A 26,707-nucleotide genomic window follows, 5' to 3' on the forward strand; every position below is an offset into this window, starting at 1 on the left:
TGGGTTCGGTCCCCAGCTCCGAAAAAAAGAACCAAAAAAAAAAAAAAGAAAGGGCATACTATATTAATGACCCTCTTAGGTAATTCCATTCACTATCTACACCTCAGCAAGAAATAAACTCACAAGAATGAGTCCCCATTTTTTTGTTGACAAACTCCCTTTTTTAAATTTTCAAGCAAATGCCTGATCAATTGGAACAAGATTTCTTTAAAGCAAAAGTAACATTTCATGCTTGCAACATAAATCGCAACACAATTATTTCCCCTGGTAACAACCGGAATACTTCTTCATGTAGGAGAAGTGCCTTAGACATATTTCCAAGCTTGTCACATAGTATATGGTATAGAGCCATACTTGCATGTTGAGATTTAGTGAGACTGTGTTGCTGTAAAATTATATAAAGGCTTTCTTTTACCCCACACTAGATCCAGCACCATAGTGACCCCAAGATATCTGGTAGGTATCTTCAGCTCAGTCAGCAAAGCCTCTCACCTGCTCTGCTCCATCCCATTTCACACTGCTGATGGCTTCTCTCTGTGCCTGGCAGCAATCTCTCTACCCATCCAGTTTCCAAGGCATGCTGCCACCATGCCAGAAATATACATCCCAATTCCATGGTGGCCTAGTGTCTCCGGCTGCCACATACTCTCTTAAACTTAAATCGCCACATGAAGGAACACACAACACAATAACCTCTGACCCCATTGATAATATATAATTACCCACCTAAACATACAAAGCCCTGTACACATCCATCCCTTAAGAACATTCATAACAACCTGTAAAAGAGCAGAGAGGAATCTTAACATCAGTCTCCATGCTCTCTCTACTGCTTCTCCCGCCCATCCTTCCTTCTTGTCCAATGACAGGCCTTGTTCTATCTTGTCCCTGCCTTCACCTGTATGACGTCCTACAAAACTGGTAATTTTAATGCTTCATCGGGGAACATGCTTCAGTAAATCTGTATGTAGGAAATGCTCATGTTGGTGAACACAGTCACTTTAAGCTCCCTTCCCTTGTTTGTCTCAGCAGGGTGTTGCTATGTAACCCAGGAAGACCTCAAATTCACCATCTTCCTGCCTCACCTTCCTGATTTGCTGTGTGGACATTTATAGCCATGGTGAGACATAATCCCAGGTAAGGAAGTGGTATGACCTGGTATGAATTTCCACTTGATTTCTCTCTCTCTCTCTCTCTCTCTCTCTCTCTCTCTCTCTCTCTCTCTCTCTCTGTGATTGGTTGGAGGGAACAATGGTGACTAGGGTCGGAAGGTGCCATTGAGAGGCTATTGTGATGGGTTGTCTAGGTGACAAGATGATAGAATGGAGGGGAGAAACATTTGAGGTAGAAACATGGTTCAGAGGTAGAGACAAAATTAAGGCATTGAAGGTGAGACCCGTTTCCCTGTGTTACTGAATGGATGCGGAAGCAGTTGATACGATGTCTGCAACCAGAGAGGAACAGGTCTGAGGGAGGGAGAACAGGCAGTCATCAGAGGCTCTTTGATCTTGGAAATCAAAATTGTTGTTTTGTACATTGTGTCTTGGACAACTGTGCTTAGCTGTAGGGAACCAAAACTTAACAGACGACACCTTAAACAAGTCAGCTATTTAATTAATCGAGTCACCTGCACACAGTAGCACTCCAGAGATAGAATTAGCTAGGAATAGAATTAGCTAAGATGGCAGTCTGTGAATGGCGCCGAGACCCCAGGCACATGACCTCTTCTCCTTGGCCCTTCTTCCTCTGCCCCTCACCCTCTTCAAAGTGATCTGGATGCAGCAGCCCTAGGCATCAGTGGCCTCAGCACCCAAGGTTAAAGATGTGATAGGTTAAAAAGGGAGGGGGAAGTGAAGTGGAAATTTCTGGATTCTTTGGATCCTCAGTTGTGTCGGGTGATGGTTTTCTGGAAACTATCTTATGAAATGGTGTTTTGTTGAAGCAGACGTGTGGGAAGAGGTTTTGTTGAGAACATACATGTGGAGTTTTTCTGGAAGCTGCCTGGCAAGAGGGCGTGTGATGTTTTGCTGGAGCGGAGGCTTGAGAGGACCTGCGATGTTTGAAAAGTGTATAAGTATAACCCAGTGGACAGTGGATTGTTCTTGCCCCTCATTGCTGGTCTCCATTGGTCTTTGCTGACGCTGGTCTTTGCTGATGACTCTCTAGCTCTGGTTCACTTTGCCTTTTTCATTGAAACACACCAAAGACCCTCTCGTGATATTCTAGCAGCTTCTTGTCTCTCAGTTTCTTCTGGATCAAACTGCTATTACAGATCTGTGAACAGTATCTTTAAATGGATTGTGCTACTGCTGCTGATTAGAGTGAACTGAATTGCTAATATCCTGACAATGAAGAGTGGAATCACCCCAGAGAACTATTTCTAAACAGGTCCACATCCCCCTTTGGCCTATTAACCTTTCCTTTCTACTACCTCTGGTGAGTGGTTTGTTGGAAGGGAGGTTAAAGCGTTTAAGAACCCGTATTAACGTAAGTTTTGAAAAATCTAAACCTACAGGAAAATATTCCAGAAACTCCCAGCAGAATTGTAAAAATCTCACTGACCAGAACTACGTGTGAGTAACTGTAGATCAAGGAGCTTGAGGTCTGGTTGGATACAGTGGCCCACGGGACACAATAAGGGCACTTTCAAGAGTAGGAGGTGAGTGGACAGTGTGGATCCAGGCAATGGGCAATATCGTCAAGGCCAAGTTAAACTTCCTGGTGAACATTCCCGTGGAAAGTCATGTGAGGTTGGGAAAACAAACACCGAGAGAGAGCTTGTTTTAGAGGGAGAGCAGAAGTGACGGTAAGAGCTTGGATATGTAACCGTTACTTTTCTCATGTCTGATGACACACGCACAGGCACGCACGCACGCACGCACACATGTAGCAAGAGAAGTGTAAGGAAGTGTGATAGCTAGTCTTCGCTGTCAACTCAACAGGATTTAGAATCACTATAGAATCTATCTCTGGGCATAGCCTGCAAGGAACTTCCTAGAGTAGGTTTATTGCGGTGAGGAGACCCAGACTAAACATAGGAAGCAGGCAGCGCAGTTCTGTGGGCTGGGCCCGGGCTGAATTAAAGGGAGCGTGCGAGCGAGCGTGCGACCTAAAAAGCAAGCGGAGCACCTGTCGACTTAGATTTTTCAAAACCTACTTTAATAAGGGTTCTCAAACACTTCGACTCTCCTTCTAGTCCACCACCCAAAGGCAGGGAGAAAAGACGGTAAACAGGACAAGGGGACCTGCTTAGTAGTTCCTCGGGGGTGATTCTAATCTCCATTTATCAGGTTACCAGCAGTTCAGTTCAGTAGTGCCAGGATAGGGAGCCAGCAGAACCAGCCTCGATGCCAGGAGTTCTCTGCCGTACCCAGCTCTCCCTCGGTGAGGATCACTGAAGACAGGAGACCAACTAAGCGTTGCAAGGTTAGGTATACGGGCACCCTGTTGAGTCCTATTTATACTCTCTCCAAATATCACATGTCCTCCCACAGGTCTTGACTCAGCAAAACACCATGTGAGTCTATATCACATGACACGACCGGAAGCTTCTACTTCAAGCACCAGTGTTCATCTCTCTGCTTCCCGATTGTGGATGCCATGTGACCCGCTCCTCGTGCTCTGGCCACTGTCCCTTCCCTGTCATGATAAACTGTACCTTCAAATTCTGGGCCAAAATAAGCCCTTCTTTTCTTAAGTTGCTTTTACAGTGACTAGAACCACTTCACTGAACCCAATCTAGAAACTCCCTTATGATGTACCAAGATGTTTGTCTCCTTGGCCATTTCTAGATTCTGCCACGTGGACAATTTATAGTAATCACCACGGGAAGTTATTAGGGTGTGGCCATGTTAAAATCCAAGAGGGAATATGACATATATTAGGAAGGGAATATTGTTTGGAACTTGTCAATTTTGGGCTTATTACTGTGACTTGTTTTAATTTTATTACCTCAGTAAAAATTTTAACATATACCTTCCTTAGATCAGAAACTGTTTTGGATTCTCAAAGCTCTCAAAGATGTCTGTCTTTCTTTCTCTTTCTTTCTTTCTTTCTTTCTTTCTTTCTTTCTTTCTTTCTTTCTTTCTTTCTTTCTTTCTTTCTTTCTTTCTTTCCCAAGAAGTTTACAGATGTGAAGAAAGCACTGTAGTTTTACACAGGGGTGGTTTTGGTGGTTTTTTTTTTTTTAATAATATGTACTAAAGTTAACTCATTGTTCTAGTTGTTGTGATAAACATCCTGAGAAAAAGCAGCTTGAGGGAGGGGAGATTTAGTTTAGCTTGTTGCTCCAGATTACCGTCCATCGTTGAAGGAAGTCAAGGTAAGGACCCGAGGGAGGAACTTGAAGGCAGGCAAGCCTGCTTGCCATTTTGCACAGCACTGCCTTCAACCAAGGAGTTAATTTCATAGCTAAGAAGTATAGCAGTAATGGAGAATGTCATTTGATTGCAGACAGGCTTATACTCAAACCAGCCTTGGTTTATAGTTCAGAAACCCAGCCAAGGGATTGTGCCACCCACAGTGGGCTGGGCCCTCATTTATCCATTAACAATCAAGACACTCCTCCACAGACATGCTCACCAGTCCATCTGAGATAGGTAATTTCAGTGTAGCCTCTCCTCTCGATGGGTCTTGGACTGAGTGAGGTTGAGAGTTAAAGCTAACAGGGACTCATCTACATAGACTCCTTATAATGCGTCTGAGTAACTGATAGTTTTACAGCAGATTCACTTTTTAAGGTGAGAATATAAATAATTTATGGTAAGCAGTGTACTGCCTATGTATGAATGTATGCTCATTTCAATTTGGAATTTTTTTAAAAAAAAGTCCAAGTTTTAAAATAGAATCAAATAACAATCTTAATAGTAAGGTGACCATTAAAATCAATGTAATGTGGTATAGAATGTTAAATTGATTTTGATATTTTACTTGTCATGTGACTCTGGTTAGACTAGGATTGAAGAGTCCTTTCTTAATTTCTACTTCTTATTTCTCTTGGGAGTCCCAAGGATGCTCAGTGTTATCATGGTCCAAATTAAGTCCTTCATCTTTCCCACCTCCAGGTCCTTCCCCTGAATCAGGTTTTCCTGGATTCTTCCGACCCCACCCCACCCTCCCCACCCCCCTGCAATGAGTCACTCTCTCATCCTTTTGACCTATGCAAGAACTCAAAGGGCCGGTCTAGAGAATAGTCTCTTTCACTTTGCCTTTTATTAGTGACACTTGGTGACCTCTCTGCTGGACTGTCAGCTCCTCACCTCTGCTCCTAGCCGGGCTCTTTGAGAAGCCGTCTCTGTGGCTGAATCGAGAGAGTCTCCTAAGCTGAACTGTCCAGTCTGTTGTTTGGCCAACTCTCTTCCGGAATCCCACTCCCACTGATGTTCTACAATCCCAATCTACTTTAAATCTCTCAGGCTGAGTGGACATACACAAGACTCTATATGCAGAAATTCACAGAGCCCACAGTACGTAAATGTGTACATGCAGACCATTAAGACAGGATGATGTTTAAGATAGTCCTAAACCCCGAGTCACAACGAAGCTATTATTCTCAGGCCTACCGAGGAACACTTCACCACACACCTTTATAAAGGGCTTTATAGAACCCGGAGTATGAAATTTGATCTACAGAAAGAAACTAGTTGCATCACCATGACCATGGGCCCTCCTATGACCCAGTCCCCACCTTCCTTAGAAGCCTCGGATGACCTCTCCCCATTGTGAACTTCATGTCTCATAACAAAAAAACCACATCCCGTTCCTGTGTACAGTGTGCCCCTCCCCATGATTCTGGTAGAGCAGTTTCCTCTTTATCCACCCCCCCCCCCCATATGTGTGTGTATGTGTTTGGTTACCTATGCTTGTTACTCAACTCTGGGCTTAAGGAATTCCATGTTGAGCTAAATATGTGTCTTCTGAGGTCCAGCTACCATAGCATAAACACGAACACAACTTGTATCCGTCTCTTTTCACGCTACCTGTGGGGAAAAGTCCAAGTGACTGGGAGGTGGAGTTGGTAGTAGCAGTAGCAATGGGGTAGCGATGGTGGTGATACTCAGCTGCTGTAGAGGAAGCAGGTAAGGCTGAGGGGGCTGAGGAACCACCCGTTGGATGCTTCTGCAGTAGGGGATGAGCTGGGGTGTGAACTCAGACAGCTAGCTCCTAAGGCTGCACCTGAATATCTGACAGCAGCGTGAGAGCTGGCAATGGGCCCTTGGCAAGTGCTCAATGATGTAAATGACGTGTGTGCTCCCTCTACTTCACCCACCTAGCGTTATGGAAGTCGAGTACGATGTAGCAAAGAGAATCATTTTGTGGTTCCGTTTCACTTCCGGCAAAACCAGTAGCAGAAAAATGGGGGAGCTGAGGGATGACCAGCTAATTTACCAAATTACCAGAAGCATGCTTGCTGTCTCAGACTTGTGCTCCTGGTGTGGACAGCCCTTGGTGTTAGCCTCTGCAGAAGAAAAATAACCTGGTGTTTGATGACAACTCTCTATCTGGTCACCTGTCTTGCCATGTGAAACCCGGTGGGAGTCTCTTGTTGGAAGTGAACATGAAACTTTTTCTACCTCAAAGATGCTTTCATGTACAAAAAGATGTATGAGTTTCCAAGTGGTGTTAGCAGTTTGATAAAATGCTACATGTGAGCGGACTGCTGCTTCTGCTCAGACGAAGCTGTTTTTCAGAGCTACAGGTAAATCTATGATAGTCTCTGTACGTTAAAATATTGCTAGGTGACTTGGGAATAATTGAAGTGTCTTCAAATGGGTCTGTGAACTGGTATTTTTAATTTAAAAAGTTCAAATATATTATTTTTGTAATGGTCTGTGAAGATCAAAAGTCATCCCAGACTGATTATACCTTTGAATTATAAATGTGGGGTCATGATCTCCATAAGCTTTTCTTTGCTTCTTCATTAAAATGCTCAGATGAAAGGAAACATTGAAAGCAGAATATTGGCTTATAAATAATAATACTAATAAAAAGGTGGTAACTTCCACTGTATATGCTTTATGATTTTGTTATAGAGTCTATTTTGCGATAGAACAAATAATCTATTGTTTAGAATAAAGACCTATATAACTTTCTGTCCTGTGCTAAGCCAGCACTGGGAGTACTTGCAAGGGCCTTGACGTTTGCTTGGTTGTTTACCACGAGCTGCTTCGTTGGTAATCAATTGTTTAATCGCCCGTGTTACAAGTCTTTCATGTTAAAGAAACATACTTACTAGTTCCTATTTTTCTCCTGTCTCGTCGTTAACGAGTTATTTCTTCCCTAACAGATAGGCAAGACCTAGCTTGAGCTTGCCCTGGCCTCTCACTGGGGTCTTTTTTCACTCTGATTTCTGTGCTCTCACTGCACACCTGGCCACTCAGGTCGGCAAACTCAGCCATCTCCTCTTTCATTGTCGGACTCATCTCCCAGCACTTGCCTGAATCAGTCTTTAGAAAATGCCCACTCGAGCGTGGTTCTTTCTTTGTTCTTGGGTCTACTGTGTGTTCTCACACTGGGGGGGGGGTGGGAGGAAAATAAAATAAAATGATTTTTTTTCTTTAAAAAAGCCCGCTATGATTAAAAACATTAAAGCTGAACTTGGGATGCTCACAGTAAACGGATTACACAAAATCCACCAACCCACAGGATCTTCTGTTTCCATTTACCAGTGAACTATCAATGTAAGCCCCAAAGACAGAGCTCTCCAAGCTCAGGTAGGAAATCTGGGCGAGGTTTACAGGGTAATGTTTCCTTTTCCCATCTCCAGAATACTTTTACTGAAACCAAGGTGACCTATTTCCTCCTAAGTCAATGGTCTGGCTTCACGCCCTCCCTGTCTTGTGGGAAGGCACATATGTGTGGCAAGCCAGTTCTGCTTTTTGTTTAAACTGGGCGAAGAGGTCATCCAGTTTCGAATCCAGCTCTTGTCATGGTCAGAAAACATTTTCCTTATTAGCTGGGGCACAGTCTCATCTGCGGGCCATATTGGGTCATTTGGTTGACCTGGGCCAAGGAAGATAAGCAACTTTTGGAGGTTCCACTTAACCTTTGAGTGTGTGGGTCTGATGTACCTGGGTGTGGAGCATGTGGAACTTTGGGGAGGCGGAAGTAGGTGCCTTAGCTGTTTGCTGACTTTCGTGATACCAAATGGGGAAGCTAAGCGTTCTGGCTCCGGTCTCTCCTGAAGCAAAGAGTAACTTCGCAATAGCATTCTGGCCAACCAGCAGATGCCAAGTTCTGCTGCATGGGTCTTAGGGGGCCCCTTTATTTCCTGATGGAAAGGACTGGAAGCTGTTGGCACTTTTCTCTCAACCTGTTTAGTCTGACCTAGCTATGACACGTGCGGTTACTCTACTCTTTCTGCAACTTTGAGACTATAAATTGGTAAGGCAAACTGTGTGTGATAGCTTATGCCTGAATCCCAGCACTTAAAAGACTGAGGCAGGAGGACCCCAAGTTCCAGGTCCAGCTGGGCTACATAACAAGACACTTTTCTTAAAATAAAACAAAGCAACCCCCTCCTCCAAGCCAGAAAACAGGTAATTATGGAAGACTGCCCTCCCCGTATCGTGGAGTCCCGCGTGGTGCCACAGGACCTCTTCCACCTTTGTGTCTTACACAGGAAGCAAATCTACCCTGTAACTTCATTATATTGCTACAAACTATTTGGTCCTCTCCCATGAAAAGTCACAGCTTAAGCCCCCCTCTCTGGAACCCAGCTTCCCTGATTTTCTTCTAGCAAACAGAACCCAGGAGGAGAGATGATGACTGAATCCCAGCCCTCCTGTGCCTTACAAAGTGATACAGTTTCTACCTCTTGCTTTGACATGTGTCCTGGTCCTATAGCTGACATGCTAGAATTATCCTACATAAGAAGCTGAAAGTCGGAGAAACCATGTGGGGTCCACAGAGGGCTAGCGGTGACAGAGGAACCCCAGTTACCTATCTCAGGCTTCCCAGTGAGAAATGCCAAACTGGAGTGTGCCAGCCTGCACAAGGTGCCCATCCCCAGTCTTCAAGGTACTCTCATGGATGCAAAGGGGAACAGACAAGATGGCTTCCTCTAAGCCAGTGGTTCTCAACGTGTGGGTCACGACCCCTTTGGGCTGACATATTAGGTATGTCCATGACCCAGGGTAGCAAAATTAGTTATGAAGTAGCAACCAAAATAACTTCATGGTGGTGGTGGTGGGGTTAACCACAACATGAGGAACTAAAGGGTTCCAGCATTAGGAAGGTTGAGAGCCAGTGGTTAAGCCCTTCCCAAATTGCAGATTCATGAACCAAAGTGCACATTATTACAAGCTGTAAGTTCCGGACATGGTTTGTAACACAATAACAAACCCAAACTTCTTACCTTTACGCCTCAACTCATTGGACATTTTTGTGACTTGTAGTTTAAAATATACCTACCTGGACCATTTAACAGAGATGAAAAAAAAAATAGCTTCAGTGGTTCGTTTGAGTCCTGTGTGCCGATTGTCTATCTTGACACCCCACCCCACCCCCAACCTCTGGTTGTGTTCATCAACTTTGCCAGAGGGCTGTATTACAATTTGCCCCTTATGGTGATACTGACTTAATTACATACATGTTTTATTTATAATCGGTCTGGGCTGTCAACTTTGTGGCGATCCTTCATTTCAGCAATCTGGAGGCAGAGGCGGGCAGATCTCTGACTTCAAAGCCAACTTGGCCTACACAGTGAGTCTAGGCTGGCCAGGGCAGCATGGCAAAGTCAGGGTACCATGGATGCCATACTCTTTCTTGCCCCTCTGGTATTGTGATACTAACAAGCAGCAGTCATCACTTATTGCCAAAGCCTGAGAGTCTGCTTCCTCGGATTCACCTCAGGGTTCCAATATGTCTTCCTCACAAAGCCCTCCTAGTGTCTGACAGCTTTGTTCTTTCTCTGACGTTTGCAGCTTTTTAAAGAGATGAATATTTAGTGTCATGTTCCACAGGCCAGATTCTTTGAAGCAAAATACCATGAGTTAGTTCTCCCTCTTTAAAGACCTAATGGTCACTCATTACTGATGGGATCCCTCGGAAGCCTTCACAGATGATTTTAATAATAAATGCATTGATAAGCCTACCATTCATATACTAAGTACTAAAATCCATTATTTTCTTATTACCTAGTGACAGAGATTCCCAAGACAGCTGTGCAATACAGTGTGGGCAGCTGTCCCGTAGCACTGAAGTTTTAAGCATGAACAGAACTGTTACTCCCAAGGGCTGGTTTCATGGAGGCTAACTGCATGGTAGAAATGTCTATTCACTCAATGTCCACGCCCTTAAATGCACACTGGGATGGAGCAGAGCAAGTGTCTGATGTACCGAGGAGGCACGGGTGTGTGGAGGCTAGGTTGGGGGCAGAGAGGGTTCTTGTAGAGACGCCACACAAATGATATCATATGCAGAAGCCGCTGCTGGGATTGGAAAAATGGCTGGGCAGGGAGCTTCAGCCTCTCTTGGATCTGACTGTTTGATTTAGTGTCTTTCAGGGTCACACTTGTATCCCTGGGTGGGCTGGAAAATCTGTTCGAGTGCACTAATACTTAATAGAAGCCCTGAGTGGTAATTTAAAGAGCCTGGCATGCCTTTTTTTTTTTTTTTTTTTTTTTTGTTATAAGCAGGAAGATGCCCGAGTGCAAAAGCTGAGCTAATATCTCACTGTGACGCCAAACCAGGGCAGATGTTCCTTGCTGGGTCTCAAATGCGGTTGCTTCCAGCACGATTTCCTTCAGTGAACAGGAAACACTAAGAGAGGAGAGAGACAATTGCCTTTCACAGCAGCCCCCGCAGCCAGCAAGAACAAGCATTCATTTCTTCTAGAATATTCTACCAAATGAGGAACTGAATTAGGGATGCAGCAAACAGTGCTTTGTATTGGTGCTACCTGATGTTTTAATTTTTGTAACCTGTGGAAAATATGCTGTTCCTGCATCTTGCTTTCAGAGATTCCTTGGGACTGGTATCATCCTTTTACATGACTCCAAGCCCCCTTTAATTCTGGTGCATGCATGTGTTTCTTTCTCTCTCTCTGTCTCTGTCGCTGTGTTTCTGTTTCTCTGTCTGTCTCTCTGTCTGTCTCTGTCTCTGTCTCTGTGTCTCTCTGTCTCTCTGTCTCTCTGTCTCTCTGTCTCTCTCTCTCTCTCTCTCTCTCTCTCTCTCTCTCTCTCTCTCTCTCTCTCTCTGTGTGTGTGTGTGTGTGAATATAAGACTGTAGTGGTGGTGGAAGTCCAGAAACAACAGATCCCTGTGTCTTGTGCTACTTGCCTAGGGTGACACCATTCTTGAGCCTCCGTATCTTGCCACCTGTCCCTTGAGACCTTCTCATAATTAGAGAAAGGATGTCACAAGCTTTGGATCTTTGGATTTCATTTGGATTAGAGCCCTTAGTCTTACTCTAAGCCTTCCTGATGTTCTCTCCCTATCTCTGTCTCTGTCTATCTCTCTCAGCTAATGCTCATACAAAAGTTAAGAGAAAAACCCAGGCTCGGGATTTCTTTTTAGGGAATGAAAATGCCCTTTCACACTCACAGTTTGGAAACCTCAGGAAAAGGTCAGTCTGTTCTAACTACATGGACATCCAACCCCTCATCTCACAGTTACCTCAAAATGAATGCAACTATGCTTCCCATGTGAAAGCCAAGGCCCAAAGCACTACCTGACCTTTCATCCTTAACTTGGGCCAGCCACACAGCAGCTAGGGACTGTCTGCAAGACACCAGACGCTGCTATACTGCTATCCTGATTTTTCTCTCCTTCAGTTTGTTTTCCCCCTTCCTTGCTGTCCCACATGCTGGCCCTCACTCTTACACAGATTACCTCTACCTCTGGAGCTTCTGGTAAATCCAGACTTCTGCTGAATACCAGGGGATGCGCTTTCTCCCTTTATCCTTGCAAATACCAGCTGCCCCTGTTCACTTTCAAAGCGCCACTGTAAACCACACAGCCCTGGATGGCAAAGGACTGAGTAAAGATGGGAATGGCAAACTTTCTGTAAGGTAGCACACAGAGCCTTAACTGTGCGTAACTAAATGTGGGGCTCAAAAGTAGCTCGGCAACAGTAAGGTTTTCTGAATGAGCAACAATTAAAAATTAATTCAATGTTAAGTGCATAATGAACCCAAGTTACTTTTGGTAGTGCTCACCCAAGTAGAGGAACAACTTCCGGGCAACCTTTGGGGTAACTTAACCTCTGAACGCACAACAGGCACGCATTTGCGCAGTAGTGCATGACATCACACAAGATACCGCAAGGTCTGCCCGAAACAGCACTATTCAGTCCAGACTATTTCCTGCCATTGTAGCATTTTTATTGCACATAAAGTTTTCTTTCTTATAGAAACATAGTGCGTTAACTATGGGAAACAAAGACCTCAGTGTTTTTCTACTTTCATTCCTTACTGCGTAAGTTAGCGTATATCTAGATTGCTTGTATTGCAATGTTTGATTTTAAAAATTGTGTGTGAGTGGCTGTTCTGAGTTTTATTTAAGATGTGTTGAATAAACGTTGAAAGAAATAAAGCTAAAGAAACCCTGATGTAGCAGACACTAAACCTCTTTGTGGCTTGGGATTAAGAGAGATTTTCAACAATTTTGAAATGCCCCCAAATGTACCCATGTCACTCTTCACTACATATTTATGTGAGAGCATTCTCAGTACTGATAAAATACAAACATTGATCAACCCAGAGACTCTGCATTCTGCAACATCAAGTATTCAGCCAATACATAATTATCCATGTAAAAATAAATATTCCATCTCATTAGTATGCACATTTTTTACTTTAATAGGTGACAAAATTATATGTATACCAAGGAATTATTCTAGATAGCTTAGGCCATCAACATGGCCTAGAAGGTAAAGGTATATGCCCTGTAACCATGGCAACCTGAGTCCAAGCCCCAGAAGTCCCTATGTTAGATAGAGACAGCCCACTTCACAAAGTTATTCTCTGACCACCAGACACACTCTCTGGCTTGTGGGTCCACTCACACATATACTGTACTTCCAGACATGTGCGCGCGCGTGTACACACACACACACAGACACACACACACAGACACACACACACAGACACACACACACACACACACTGAAGCATTAAAAAACTTTATGGTTATTATCAATTAATGTTTGATATATGATGTGCAAAGGTTTCTCAAAAAAAAAAAAGGTCTGAATAGAAAAGTTGTAGAAACCTCAGTGTAGCAGACACTAAACCCCTTTGTGGCTGGACACCTTGTTGTTGACTTGGTTCTGACCTTGTAGTGCAAACGCAACCACCGATAATTGCTGAGCTCATCAATGAATGTGCTCGAATAATGCTCCACTAACATGGGAGTGTGAATTCCACGTAAATGCTCCACTAACACGGGAGTGTGAATTCCACGTAATTTTTGCATGTCACCAAAGAGTATTGTTTTATCGGAAAATGTCTAGCTATTTAAAATTCAAAAAGCCATTACTATCTCTGAGACCATTCAAAAGTATGGGGTGGATTGGATTTGGCTTGTGGGTCGAGGTTTGTGGACTCTTGGTTGAAACTGGTGCTTTCTAATTTTACTGGGTATGTACAACGCCGACAGTCCTGTTAAGATGTCATCAGCCTGGTGTGGTGGCACGAATCTGTCATCCTCCCACTGGGGAAGCTGAAGCAAGATTGTGAGTTCCGGCCAGCCTGGGCTACATAGTAAGATCCTGCATGCAACCCCTGAAAAGAGCAACCAAATCAATAAAGATGCAGGCTAACTCGGGGTATGGAATAGAAAGCAGAGAGCTTGCATCCTCCCCACCCTCGCTCACTCCCAGAGACATTTCACTCCGTTTAGCAGACTAGCTCCCGGCAGTCTGAGTGGGAAAGTGCTGCCGTAAAGAAGCCCTGAAAGGTAGGTTAATGACACAAGAAGATGCTCGGAAAGCCAGGCACGGGGGAAAAGCAAGCTTGCAAGCTAAGTAAACTCTCTTCCCAGCAATGGGAGTCTGGGCCTGTTCCTTAACCCTTTTCAGTTTCTGTCTATTCAGCTGTAAGACAAGATAAGGATCTCTGCCTCAGGTATGTGGTATTGGAACTTAACTCAGTTACGGGAGCCTGAGCAGGCGCTCAGCCTTCGCTCCCACTTGGAAATTAAAAGGTGAGACATGAACCCTTGTATGACAGATTAAGGTGAACTTTAATGTTGAGTGTGTCAGGGAATTTCCCTCCTCCGTTCTTAGATCCCATTTGCCAGGGTCGTGGCCAGTCATTCATTCAGGAAATATTTGCTGAGTTCTCTGCTTCTGTCAGGTAACCTGCTCTGCTAAATCGAGTGAAATGTAAGCTGGAGTGAGTTAGGGTCGGGGAGGATGGAGGCAAAAGCCTCAACTCAGCATAGAGCAGGAGGGCTTGCTGGAGAGCGGGGGGCCTTCACACTGCTGTGAGCTTCACACCGATGGGGGGGGGAGAGGGGGAGATGGAGGGGGAGAGGAGGAAGGGGAGACGGCGAGGGGGAGGGGGAGGGGGGAGGGAGAGAGAATGAATGTATCTGCTTGGCTCATCTGTTGCCTCCTTAAGTGCCTGTTACCACAGGGAAAATCTAAGAACTGATGGGATGCTCAGACCATTGAGGTAAACCCTGATGAGTATCTATTTACCTTCCAGTGTGGGCAGCAGCACCCCAGGCGTTGGTTAAAAGCTGCCTTCTACAGTCCTGTGGAACTCTGTCAGAAGGCGGAACAGTGCTAAGGAGGTTTGTATTCTGGGACAGAAGCTCCGGAAGAGGTTTGCAATGGGATTGGGCTAGTGCTGAGAAGGTCACATGAGAACGGCTTCTCCATGGCCTTGCTAATGACTGTGTGTGGGAAACACGTTAGCTGACAGGCAATCCCGCTAGGCTCCTTCTAGCTTACTTATCGCCTGCCGCCATTACCTGCCAGATGCAGGTGTCTATAAAAGGACTGCTCGCCACTCCAGTTCTCTCTGTGTGTCCCCACATGTTCCTGGCTGGTCTCTGTCCCCACTCTGTCCTTCCTTGTCCGAGTTCTCTACCCTCGTGACTCTACTCCCATCCCATCACAACAACTATGACAGACAACCTGTCTGTCTCTACCTTTGCTCTGGTCCTCATTCTCCTCCCTTCTCCCAAATAAACCTCCTTTATACCAGATCGATTGCATGGTGATTTCTCAGGGACACCTTGGCACGGGCCTGCCAGGTACTCCCTCGCCGCCTTCTATTTCAAAGCAGAAGGCATACCTCATCTGTGCCCTCCTCCTGGCATACTGAGCCCACTCTCTGGTCTGTATATTTCTTCTTTCTCAATTGTGTTGTGGGGGGGGGGCGGATTTTCCCATGTCTCCGCTTTTGTTGTTGTTGTTATTATTTTATGTGGCTTTTGCCTGCCTATATGTCTGTCTGTGTACCATGTGCCTGTCTAATACCATGGAGGTCAGAAGAAGGGAGTGGATTCATTGAAGCCGGAGTTACAGATGGTTATGAGCTGCCATGTGGTTGCCAGAAACAAGGCCTGAGTCCTCGGTAAGATCAGTAAGTGCTCTTAACCATTGATTCACCTCCCCAGCCCCGTGCTTCATCTTCTCGAAGCGACCCTTCATTTCACCTCCTCACTTGGGGCACTGTCCTCGTCCCCTGTCCCACGACTACACAGAGCCGCACTGAGGTACTCCCCACAGATTGATGCTGGGAGGCTTGGAGCAGAAGAGAGGCTGCAGAGAAAGCAAGATGGCCGCTGCCCGTTCCTAGCCTAGCCGGGAGCCTAGGTTGGGGCTCTGTGGAGCGGTCTGCAGGCAGAAGCACAGTGAGACTGGGGCTTATTTGTCCGCGTTTGTTTGTTTTTGTTTTTGTTCCCCTTACAAGAAACTCAGAGACAAAGATCTCAAAGCAAGCTGTTTCAGGTCCCAGGTGAGGAAGTGCTCCTCAGAGTGAACCTGGGCACCAGTAATCACTTCCAGAACCTCCTGCTACAGCTTCCAGAATATTCCATCTGAATCAGCCCAGTTCAGATCTGCCCACGGGGAGAGGGTCATTTTTCTTCATACAAAGAGTTTGCCTTCTCAATTGTTGCAGATCTTTCCTTCTTCACCCCAGGAAGAGAAGTGGAGTTCTCACAGGGTTGAATAAGATGACTCTACCAGTTCTGCAGAGAGGATCGATAGCGGCTGAGGCTGGGGGGGTTAGGGGAGGAGAAGGGCGAGCACTTAAGCAGCTTGCGTGGGAACACACAAGTGCCGGTGGATGCTGCGGAACATGGATCGTTGTGGTCTCCTCGAGTGGTTTGGGGGTTCTGGTAAAAGCTGAGCTACATTTGGAAAAGTGCGTCTATTCACAAGAAATTGATCTGAAGAGCCCTATTCTGATCACACAGACGTGGTATTCACAGGACCCTGAGATCAAGTCGGACGTTTAGTTCACAAGCGATACAGCAAACCTGCGAGCGTTTCTCCATTGTTTTCTGAACACCCAATCTCAGTAAATAGCGGAACAGCACACAGTTCTCCTTCATCAAACAGGGAAACATGGGTAGCTAGCTGGACTTGAATTTGCTTTTGTTTTGTTGTGGTTTTGTGTGTGTGCGTGTGTGTGTGTGTGTGTGTGTGTGTGTGTGTGTGTGTGTGTGTGTGCATATGTATATTGTGAATGCATACCCACATCTACACGTCAAGGAGGCAGGGGTTGATGTCTGGCATCTTCCTCGGTTGCTTTCCCCCTTGAGTCTTTGGTGGGTGGAAAACACATCCCAGTGTGAGGCCGTGGGTGGCCTTGGGGCCTTGGGAGTCAGCATGTGGGTGCCTCTTTTCTTTCAGACACAGGCTTAGCAGACACTCCCGAGAAAGAGTCTGAGTGACTTTCAGGCAAAATACTGAAAACTTCCTCTTCCTTAATGCGTGCTCCCTTTTTGTCCTGTTATGAAAGGAACACCGACTGGTTAGAATTGGGAGAGTAGGGATATGCAAAGGTGAAAATCACCCATTTCCCATAACCAGATTCACCCCCATATCCTGGATTATCAGACAACTTTCCAACTTGCCACCCTACGCTCCAGATGCAGAGCCGGGAGAGAGCTTCCGAAAGCACACCTCTCTTCCAAGCTTCAAAGACTTCCTGTTGCTTCAAGTGTCCATACAGGGTTGGCTCTGCTTGTCTCTTCAGTTTCCTGTCCCTCTGAGTCTCGTCCCATCTCTCCTTTGCCAGAGGAATGTCCTTTGATTCTTTACACAGGCTGCACCTTCTCATGTTCCTTTGATTCAGAGCCGGCTCTGTCTTGGTCTGGTCTTTCAGTTTCACGGTGCATGACCTCCCCCTCCCCGACTCCCGGTTACCCACCTCTTCATTTCCTCTTTCCCGCTTCAGCATACAGAGCCGGTTCTTTCATCAAAAAAGTGTCACTCGCTGTCCCCTTTCCCAAGGGATCCAAGGTTGGAGGTCCTCCCGGGTGCCTCACATCCACTGGTTTCTCCCATTGTGAGATTCGTTATCCAGTAACTTTAGTGGTTCTTGGAGAAGATCCCGCTCCACCTTCTGCACTCAGCCCCTGGATCGAGTCACACCGGTTACAAGATGTTTGTCGGCCACGATAGAGTGAACTGTTATTTACATTTTATAAGCAATTGCTCTTAGCTTTGGCTTCAGTTATGTTGTAGTTTCAGTATTTCAATGATTATTGATCATCTATATGTTATGGACCATGTCATATAAAGTTTGAACCTTACCTTTATCCCCCTTAACAATACATGGAGTACTTTACATGCTACTAGTCTTTGTAGGTCTCATCGTCTTTAGTGACTGAGCACTAATTCATCATGTGAATTGACTTCACTTAATTTAACTTCTATCTAGAGGGTTTTTTTTTTTAATGGTTTTATTTGCTGCAGTTAACTGAGTTTACAGTCTCTATCTCTGAGTGTCTTCGGGCATTCATATTTTGAATTACTGTCTTACAATTCCTCAAGTAAAACCTTAAGGCATTTGAAGTTCCCAGAACATGCCGCTCAGTTGCCTTCCCAAAGTGAGATTCCTATGCCGCCGCCTGGTCCTTTCGCTCCCTCTCAACCGAAGTCACTCAGCCACTGGCTCCCCTCTCAGAGCATTCCCTGGGCAGCATTCCCAGCACCTGGACACATCTCTACCCCATCCCACTCCCTTCTGAGGGTGGTGTCTCAGCTGTTGAGGTCCTTACCCTGCTGCAAGCGGTAACAACTGGAATGGGATGATGTTGAATCACTGGGTGGCTGTTTTCCCCTTGGAGTGGTCAAGGCAGCTCTAAGGTTGCAGTGTTCATTCTATCTCAACTGCTTTAAGTGGACCAGGGCACCTCCTCCCATGATTCCCAGTCTTAGGTCAACATACCCATTCACACGTAGAGTGTGCCACTCCCCTCTCCCAAGGCTGACACCCTGCTCTTCTGTCACCATCTTCTTCTGTCACCATCTTCTTCTGACACCATCTTCTTCTGTCACCATCATCTTCTGATACCGTCCTCTTCTGACACCACCTTCTTCTGACACCCCTCTCTTCTGACATCCCCCTCTTCTGATACCTCTCTCTCCTGTCACCATCTTCTTCTGACATCCCTCTCTTTTGCTACCTCTCTCTTCTGACACCGTCCTCTTCTGTCACCATCTTTGTCTGTCACCATCTTCTTCTGACACCCCTCTCTTCTGACACCTCTCTCTTGTCACCATCTTCTTCTGACACCTCTCTCCTGTCACCATCTTCTTCTGACACCTCTCTCCTGTCACCATCTTCTTCTGACACCATCTTCTTCTGCCACCATCTGTTGACACCATCCTCCTCTGTCACCATCTTCTTCTGACACCATCTTCTTCTGTCACCATCTTCTTCTGACATCCCTCTCTTTTGGCACCCCTCTCTTCTGACACACCCCTCTCCTGTCACCATCTTCTTCTGACACCCCCCTCTTCTGCCACCATCTTTGTCTGACACCCCTCTCTCCTGTCACCATCTTCTTCTGACACCATCTTCTCGATCACATGACTGTCTCCTGGCTCCATGATTCCTTTGCTCTTCTCTTTAGCTCCTTGGTCTTTACACGCCTGTCTCCTGCAGGTCTCTTCTTCCTTCCTTCCCTCCCTCCCTCCTTTTCCTTCTTCCTCCCATGACTCCCCACTCCCACTTCTTTCCTTGCTTCCCCCTCTTCCATGGAACTATTTATTCAACAAAGTTATCCAGCACTAGTTCAGGGTGCACCAAAATGTGACAGTTCCTGCTTCTGTGGCCTTAACATTCAAGCAGAGGAGACAGACTAGAATGAAATGCAAATTCAGATGAATTCATGTGTCATGGTGGATCGATCTCAGGGAAGTTCTTTGCATAGAGTGACTGCCCCTTGCCCATTTGCCCCTTTTATGCCCGACAGACAGGCATACTATTTCCTGGTGTCTTTGGTTATTTCTTACCCTGGAAGGTAAGCTCCATCAGGGCAAGGCCTTTCTCCTCCTGTTGTGCCCTGCTGTGCCTGGCCCACAAGTTCAACAAGCAGTATTTCTCAGGAAGCCTTTGTTGTCGGAATGTATGAACAGAGGCTCTTGTGGGGTGTGAAGGGTCAGAGATCCAGGCAGAGGAAAGTGTGTGCGGCATTCCACAAGTATGCAGATGGTCAGAAAAAGGTCCCAGTGGTGGAATTGAGAGGAACAAGGACGGTAACATCATGGGAGGTTACAGGCCATGGGGGAGTTTGGATTTCAAGATGGACCATGGGAAACGTTGTCCTTCTTGCAAACTTTTGTTCTTGCTTGAAACTTTGTCTCGATTAGGCAGGAGAATGTGTGGCTCCCTGTAGGGGCAGAGTATGAAAGATGTATCTGTATAGAGAGAGATAAGTGGGCCGAGGAATCTGTACTCTGAGTTCTTGATCTGTCTGCCCTGTGATCTATGATCCCTTCTGTGGGCTCAGGGACCAAGCTCCTCCCAAGCCTGTTGTCTTAGGACCTTATCAGGTAGCCTTCCTCTTAGTTGCCCATCAGAACTTGGCAGTTAGACCCTGCTGAAGAAGACACCATATAACATGGCAGTCGCCAGTCATGGAGAAACCAGCTTTGTCCTGATCGGCTTCCTTCTTGTTAGCCAGCTTTTCATAGAACTGGAAGATGCTGTGAAGGCTGCCAAGGAGGAAGGTCACAGTGCTGTCCAGTTGTGCAGTGTCACCCAGATTTGCACTCTATTAAGTGCAGTGATGATCAGCATGGCAAGACAGACCTTCAAACACAATGGTGGCATGAATGCTACGGGGGTAACCAACTGCTTTCTGATTGGATCTAAGGCCCATTCCCTAGGAGAAAACAAAAGCCTGGTATTAAGAATCCATGAGAGCTCACAGGCCCCCCTGGCATTACTGTCATTCTGCTAAATGGACATAATATCAAACTATCCTGTGAATTCATTTCTCTCTCTCTCTCCTTGGAGCTCTGCTTTTGGCTGCCAATGTGGATTTGATGTAGCCTGGATTCTTTTTCTCCGATCCTTCAGGGGTTCTGGGGAGAGAGGCTCAGTTATAGGGATTTAGCCCCTGAGGAGCAGCAGAAAGCCCTCACAAGGGATATTCATGGGTCATTTGGCTGATGAAAGGTATGTGGTTAGGTCCTCGAGACTCAGAGGTCAGATCTAGGGAGCTGCCTTCCTTCTGGCTTCTGACCCTGGCAGGTTCAACGCATTGGTCAGCAGCCTTGCCAGTGACCACAGCTTCCTGTCATCCCGCAGCTGCCTCTTCTGGGTTCTGACTAAGTCATTTCAGACCGCTTCTTTCTTGTTCCCCTGCCTGGACCTTCCCCTTGGCCTGGGCTTCCCCACTAGTCAGAATACTAACATTTGTGAATTCCCCCTTGGGTTCAGAAACTTATTATCTGATCTGGAGGAACCCATTTCCTTCCTTCTGATCCTGGTCCCAGAGCAAACTGGGAAGTTGACAGAATCTGTAGAAACAGAAGGTATGGAAGTAACATAGGAGGGCTGGCTACCTTTATGTCAACCTGACACAAACTAGAATCATTTGCGCAATGTAACCTGAACTGAGATGTCCCCTACCATAATGGCCTGTAGACAAGTTGGAAGGTCCAACTCATTGTGAACAGTGAAACATGAGGAGAGCAAGCCAGGGCCTCTGTATTAGCTCCTGACTCTTGGTTCCTGCCCTGACTTCTCTGGATGATAGAATGTGATGTAGAATTGTAAGCTAAAATACAACCTTTCTTCCACAAGTTATGTAGGCATATATATTTCTCTATTTACTTTTATAAGCATTCAATCCCCTCTCTAGCCCACCACCCAACAGAATAGTGGGAAAGAACGGTTGTTAGGATACATGGGGGAAGTGGACCTGTTTAGAAATAGTTCTTTGGGGTGATTCAAATCTTCATTATTAGAATCCCAATCCAGTCCACTAGCAAACACCACACACGTATCAGCAAGGGTAGTTCCACTCAGGAAACCTCAAAGCTCACCAATCAGAGTCCAAAGAAGTTCTTTGGCGCTTTTCTCTGTGACGTCACCACAAGCAAAGCTCAGCAACACAATGTAAGGTGAACTGATACATGCGTGTCGTCAGTGAAGACTAGTGAGGCAGAGCAAGGCGAACCGATACTCGAGCTCCCACTGGCTGTGCAGTGACATTTATATGGTCTAAGCATCACGTGTCCTTTTATGTATTTGCCATAGCAAAACATCATCCCACCATGTATGCTTCAGCAAAACATTCTTTCACGAGTCTGGTTTATCAAAACATTCATTTGCCTGTCTGCCCCAGCAAAATACATTATAACCGAGTCGCCAAAGAAACCAGAAATTTCAACTTTAAGTTGATTTTGGTCATGGTGTTTTATCACAGAAATAGAAACCCCGATTAAGACTACAGAGTAAACCTAAGAGTGAAAAAGGAACGTAGCAATTCAGGGAGACAACATTGATCCTCTCTTCCTGAGCCAGTGATTCTGATCTTACATAGCTTCCACCATTGTGTTAAAGCAACGGTAGACTTAAGACGTGGTTAAGAGAGCCCTGGATTGTTACTGAGTTACAAGGCAATTAGGCTGGCCCCATGAGTGGATTTGCTTATTGATTGAGATTGGTCCTAGGTGCCTTGGTAGCTCACCAAGATGCTAAGCCTTCATTTTCTGGAGGAGCGGAGAGGTGCAGCCTCTTGGGGAAGGCTGACACCCAGTGAGCTCACTCCAGTTACCTTATTCAGGCATCATACAAGGTTAATTGGGGTTGGAAAAGTTCCAGTTACCAAAGTTACCGTGCCCTTTGCTGCTCATGATGCCGGGCAACCCACACGAATCTCAGTCCCTGTCAACCATGGCCATAATCAAAGGTAAGAACTCCAGGTTTGCCAGGAGAACCTTGGGAGCAAGATTAGAGCAGCTGCAAGCTTCCACATAGCACTGAGTGCAGGCCTTCCAGAGAGACAACATTTCTTCAAGGTCCAAACACTCATAACACTTTTCCAGCCTCTAATTGTTGACCCAAACATAGTAAAGGCGTTGCTGGAACATTTCACTCAAAGTCAGACACAAAGGCTTCACTATACATTTCATTACACTTGCTAACACACCAGTTCTTTGAATCAGTTGAACGAGAGTTTGCTCCTCTCTACCCACTTTGCTTCTCTAGTTGGCACCAATGGCCCTCACTAGTAGTGTTGTGGACTCTACAATGACTCTTATCCTGAAGAGGAAAATGGGCAGAGCCCATACATGTAGTTAAGAAGGGTAAGGGTCAGTGCCGTGTTCCCATCCTCGTGTTTAGCTTACCATTCCAGAATAACAGGCACGATTCCTTAATTACTCCCACTGAACACATGGAGGGTCTTAGAGTCTCACCAGCCAACAGGGAGGCCTGGCTGTGCATTCTTAAAGCAGAATAGAGCAGAGCTCTGAGCCCAGGGCTTGGCGGTCTTAAGACTGGGGTAGTGATGTCAGCGGCAAGAGGATGCACGTTTCGGAAAGGACCATCTCCCTGTTTAAAGTGTAAAGTGACATTGATTCTTCTGGGAATGTGGGAGTGCCACCACTTAATTCCACCATTCAACTTCCAGGGACTGGCTTTCCCATTACTTTTGGTGGCATCTGCGCTGGCTAATTTTATGTCAACTTGACACAAGCTAATGTCGTCTGAGAGTAGGGAACATCAATTGAGGAAATGCCTCTCTAAGATCCAGCTGTTAAGGCATTTTCTTAATTAGTGATCAGTGAGGGAGGGCCCAGCCCACTGCGGGTGGTGCCATCCCTGGGCTGGTGTCCGGGGTTCTTTAAGAGAGCAAGCTGAGCAAGTCAGGGGAAGCAAGCCAGTAAGCAGCATCCCTCCATGGCCTCTGCATCAGCTCCTGCCTCCAGGTTCCTGCCCTGTGTGAGTTTCTGTCCTGACTTCCTTCAGGAATGAACAGTGAAATGAAAGTGCGACCCTTTCCAAGTTGCTTTTGGTCCTGGCGTTTCATCGCAGCAATAGGAAACCCGACTATGACAGCATCAGAACCACCGAGTGACCCGTGGAGGGGCAGCTTACTTCAGGCAGGGGGCGTGGCATTGGCGCCCTCACATAAGGCAGGGGGCGTGGCAGTGGCGCCCTCTTTTTGGCAGTTATGTGGATACTTCCTGTTTGCTGGAACTGAACACGTGCGCAACTGCAGCTGAAAACAGAAGAGTGGGAGAAGATGCTAAAGCCAGTCGGGCGATCTGTTCTTTCACGGTCTTGAAAGTTCCTGATAAAAGCTATTTCAGCGTGAGAGGATGATGGTTTGCGGTTGTTATAGTAACCAGCAAACAAGTTTGGCCACCGGAAGCCCTACCCCTAAAGACCATAATAGCTTTTGTTGTGAAACTTGGGGACTTTACTTCATTTCCCTATTATCTATTTTCAAAGTTGTCAACAGTAACAAATTCCTTTGTACCTGTGGCCTTTTCTGACCAGGTTCTGGGACAACCCTGGGCCCTACCACTTCCACCTGCCCTGCAGTTTGTGGTTCTAACCTCCCTCTGCAGGAATCACAAGGCGTGTGTGGCAATGAGGTGACCGGTGACCCGCACTCCACTGTGTGACTTTAATATTTGCTTCATTAATACAGGGATAAAAAGTCCCATTGTTTGTTTAAAGGGGAGTGCAATCATTCACCTTTGCATGGAATAGTTATTGTAGAGGATGAATGTGTTTCCTTTAAAGTGTTAATTCTAACTGAATGGTGTTGGTTTTGTCTCTGTCAGAAGGATCTGAGGTTTCGTTCCAGCTCGGTGGTTAGGGATGAGGCAGAAATGGCTTTAAAGTTCTGTGTATTTGCTTTTCCTTGGTTTGGGACATTACCTCATTGTTCCCTGCAATGGCTTTTGGAGGTTTAGATGTCCAAAATTAGCTTTTTAGATGTTACTTTGCTGGTGCTGATTCATGGAAGACAAATTTGTTATGTTCAGGGCTAAAAACTATAATTTGATTCTTTTTAAATCTTTCTTTCTTTCTTTTTTACTGGAAGAGATGAGCTGTGTTCGTTGTTAGATGTTTGGCAAATCGCAGAGAAGTATCTAGAATAAATAAAATAAGAGCGGTGTACCATCTCATCACACCTTCTTAACTTAACATGGTGGTTGGAGGTTTCAAGCCTTCTGGTCTGATTTATTTATCTACTTATTTTTAAAATGGTTATTTCGTGGAGTGGGTTATGGACAGACATTGTGGATTCAGAGGGATCATTCCGGAAGCTCATGAGGAAGTCAGGTGGGGAGAGGCTGACCCGAAGGCAGATTTGGTGACTATTTGAAGATGGAGACTATGAGATTGTTAATGGTCTGACTGTAGGCTACAAGAAAAGGAAGCCATGAAGAGATGACATCCTACCTTTTGGCCCCTGCCTGTTGAAATGACAGCCCATGTACTGCGGTGGGGTGTGGTGAGAAAGAAGCAGGTGTGTGGTGTTTGTGCGTGTGGGGGTGGGGAGGTGGATATGAGAGGCTGAGTAAAGGTGTCCTACCTGGGTGAGCATTTCTAGCAGATACTTGGATATACATTGGAGGGCCCGGGGGAGGAGAATGGAGGGAGATATTTTAATCACAGGACCATCAGCAGAGCAAGGCCATGAAAGAGGTGAGGTAAATGGGTAAATGCAGTGAGCTAAGGGTAGATGGGAGATGCCTTAAGGACAGAGACTGAGAAGAGGAGGTTACAGCCTGGGAACCAAGAGAGCAGCCAGGCGCCAGGAGGGAACCCAAGGACAGTGCAGGAAGTAGAAGACAAGAGGGTCCCCCCAGAGAAAGAAAGTGTTTCTCCCTATTTTTGTATATGTATACACATATATTTTATGTATGCACACATGCATATTTTATGTGAGGATATATATTTTTACAGATGATGCAATGGGCTTTACCAGGAGTACTGTTTTGGGGCTCACAGCTAGAGCCTTGCCCATGGTAGACAAGTGACTGCTTATTGAGCTGTCTCCTAAATTTTTATCCTGAGGCAGACTGTCTAAGTCGTTCAGCGAGTCTTGAACTCATGCAGTAGCCCAGTGTGAACCTCCGACCCCGGGGCCATCTGAGTAGCTAGGATTACAGGTTCAAGTCTGTCATTTTTTAAAAAATGAGATACTATTTTTGAATGACACTCCAGTGTGTTCTATCCTTACTGATGTGGCCATGAGAACAATAGTTTATAGATATGCCTGGGGTTGCTTTAGGCTAAATTCCTGAAGTGGGTTTACTGATAGACAAGAAAACCTTTGAAGCTTTTGATACGTTTCTAAATTGCCAACGAAGAAGTTCCAGCCAGACTGTACGCTCCAGCAGCAATCAATTGAAATCATGTATCTGCTTTCGTCTCGTTTTCACTGTCACCATTAAAAATTGTGTGTGTGTGTGTGTGTGTGTGTGTGTGTGTGTGTGTTGTGGGGGGGAGAGATGCTGTCTAGTTTCTAGTTTATTTCCACTTGCATGACTTGATTACAGCATGGAACCACGAGTGGAAACATCAGTCAAGTCAGTCAAGTTAGCCGCGTACGCAGGAAGGTTGCTGAGGAAGGAGAAATCATGGTCTGCGCCAGTCTCCTGGGTGAGGGGTGGAGCAGATCTTTGTCAGCCCACAGGCTGTGGTTCCCACAGCTCAATGCTTCCTCCCACTTGACCGACTTCCTGTACCGCCCAGCCTAGGAAAGGGCGTGGTCACAGAGAAGCAGAGCATCGCTCCTCCGCCAGCCGCTCAGCTCACATACTAGGGTACAGGGTGCGTTGCCTTGTGAACCGCTGTGTACATTGCCCAATTGAACAACAAACATGGGCCGGGGCACTGGGACAAGAGGCCCTGCATCCTGCGCCCTTTCCTCACAGGGAGGAGTCATTTCAGCTCATGAGATTCATCCGTACAGCCTTGCTGGGCATCATCCCCGCAGAAGGGGAAACTGTTGTGAAACAGCGGGAAGGCTCAGCATCTCTGTTGGTTTGCAGCCCGGCAAGGGGCGATTGCATCACGGTAGGCTGTGATGTGGAAATCACAGATGCCCAGGAGATCGGAATCTTAAGAATGTGTGGGACATACAGATAGGCCCCCGAATAGGGACTGTGACCATCTTTTATGAACTGTTTCTTATTTCATAACTTATTTCATAATCATCGGTTGGAACAAAAAAACACTAAAAATGCAACTTAGAGTTGTCTGATCAGCACAGACATCTGAGATCGGTTCTGTGAGAACCAAAGAATGATTCCGGA

General features: G+C 45.9%; 2 long non-coding RNA genes across 3 annotated transcripts; both read left to right on the forward strand.

The window, feature by feature from the left end:
- The first annotated feature begins 1,319 nt into the window (after nucleotides 1–1,319).
- On the forward strand, nucleotides 1,320–16,495 carry LOC108351463 (uncharacterized). 2 transcript variants are annotated; one of them, XR_015624691.1, is made up of 8 exons: nucleotides 1,338–1,389; nucleotides 13,600–13,899; nucleotides 14,228–14,297; nucleotides 14,652–14,739; nucleotides 15,156–15,287; nucleotides 15,443–15,536; nucleotides 15,658–15,807; nucleotides 16,077–16,157. It is a non-coding gene; the product is annotated as an uncharacterized LOC108351463 (long non-coding RNA). The 2 variants fall into 2 exon arrangements; XR_015624692.1 differs by lacking the exon at nucleotides 14,228–14,297 and having other exon boundaries at nucleotides 1,320–1,389; nucleotides 13,600–13,703; nucleotides 16,077–16,495.
- Nucleotides 16,496–24,758: 8,263 nt separating this feature from the next.
- LOC148004700 (uncharacterized) lies at nucleotides 24,759–26,492 on the forward strand. The gene is made up of 2 exons (XR_015624693.1): nucleotides 24,759–24,912; nucleotides 25,949–26,492. It is a non-coding gene; the product is annotated as an uncharacterized LOC148004700 (long non-coding RNA).
- Nucleotides 26,493–26,707: the final 215 nt, after the last annotated feature.

The sequence above is a fragment of the Rattus norvegicus genome, chromosome 7 (genome assembly GCF_021556685.1).
Source record: "Rattus norvegicus strain SHRSP/BbbUtx chromosome 7, alternate assembly SHRSP_T2T, whole genome shotgun sequence".
Taxonomy (NCBI): Eukaryota; Metazoa; Chordata; class Mammalia; order Rodentia; family Muridae; genus Rattus; species Rattus norvegicus.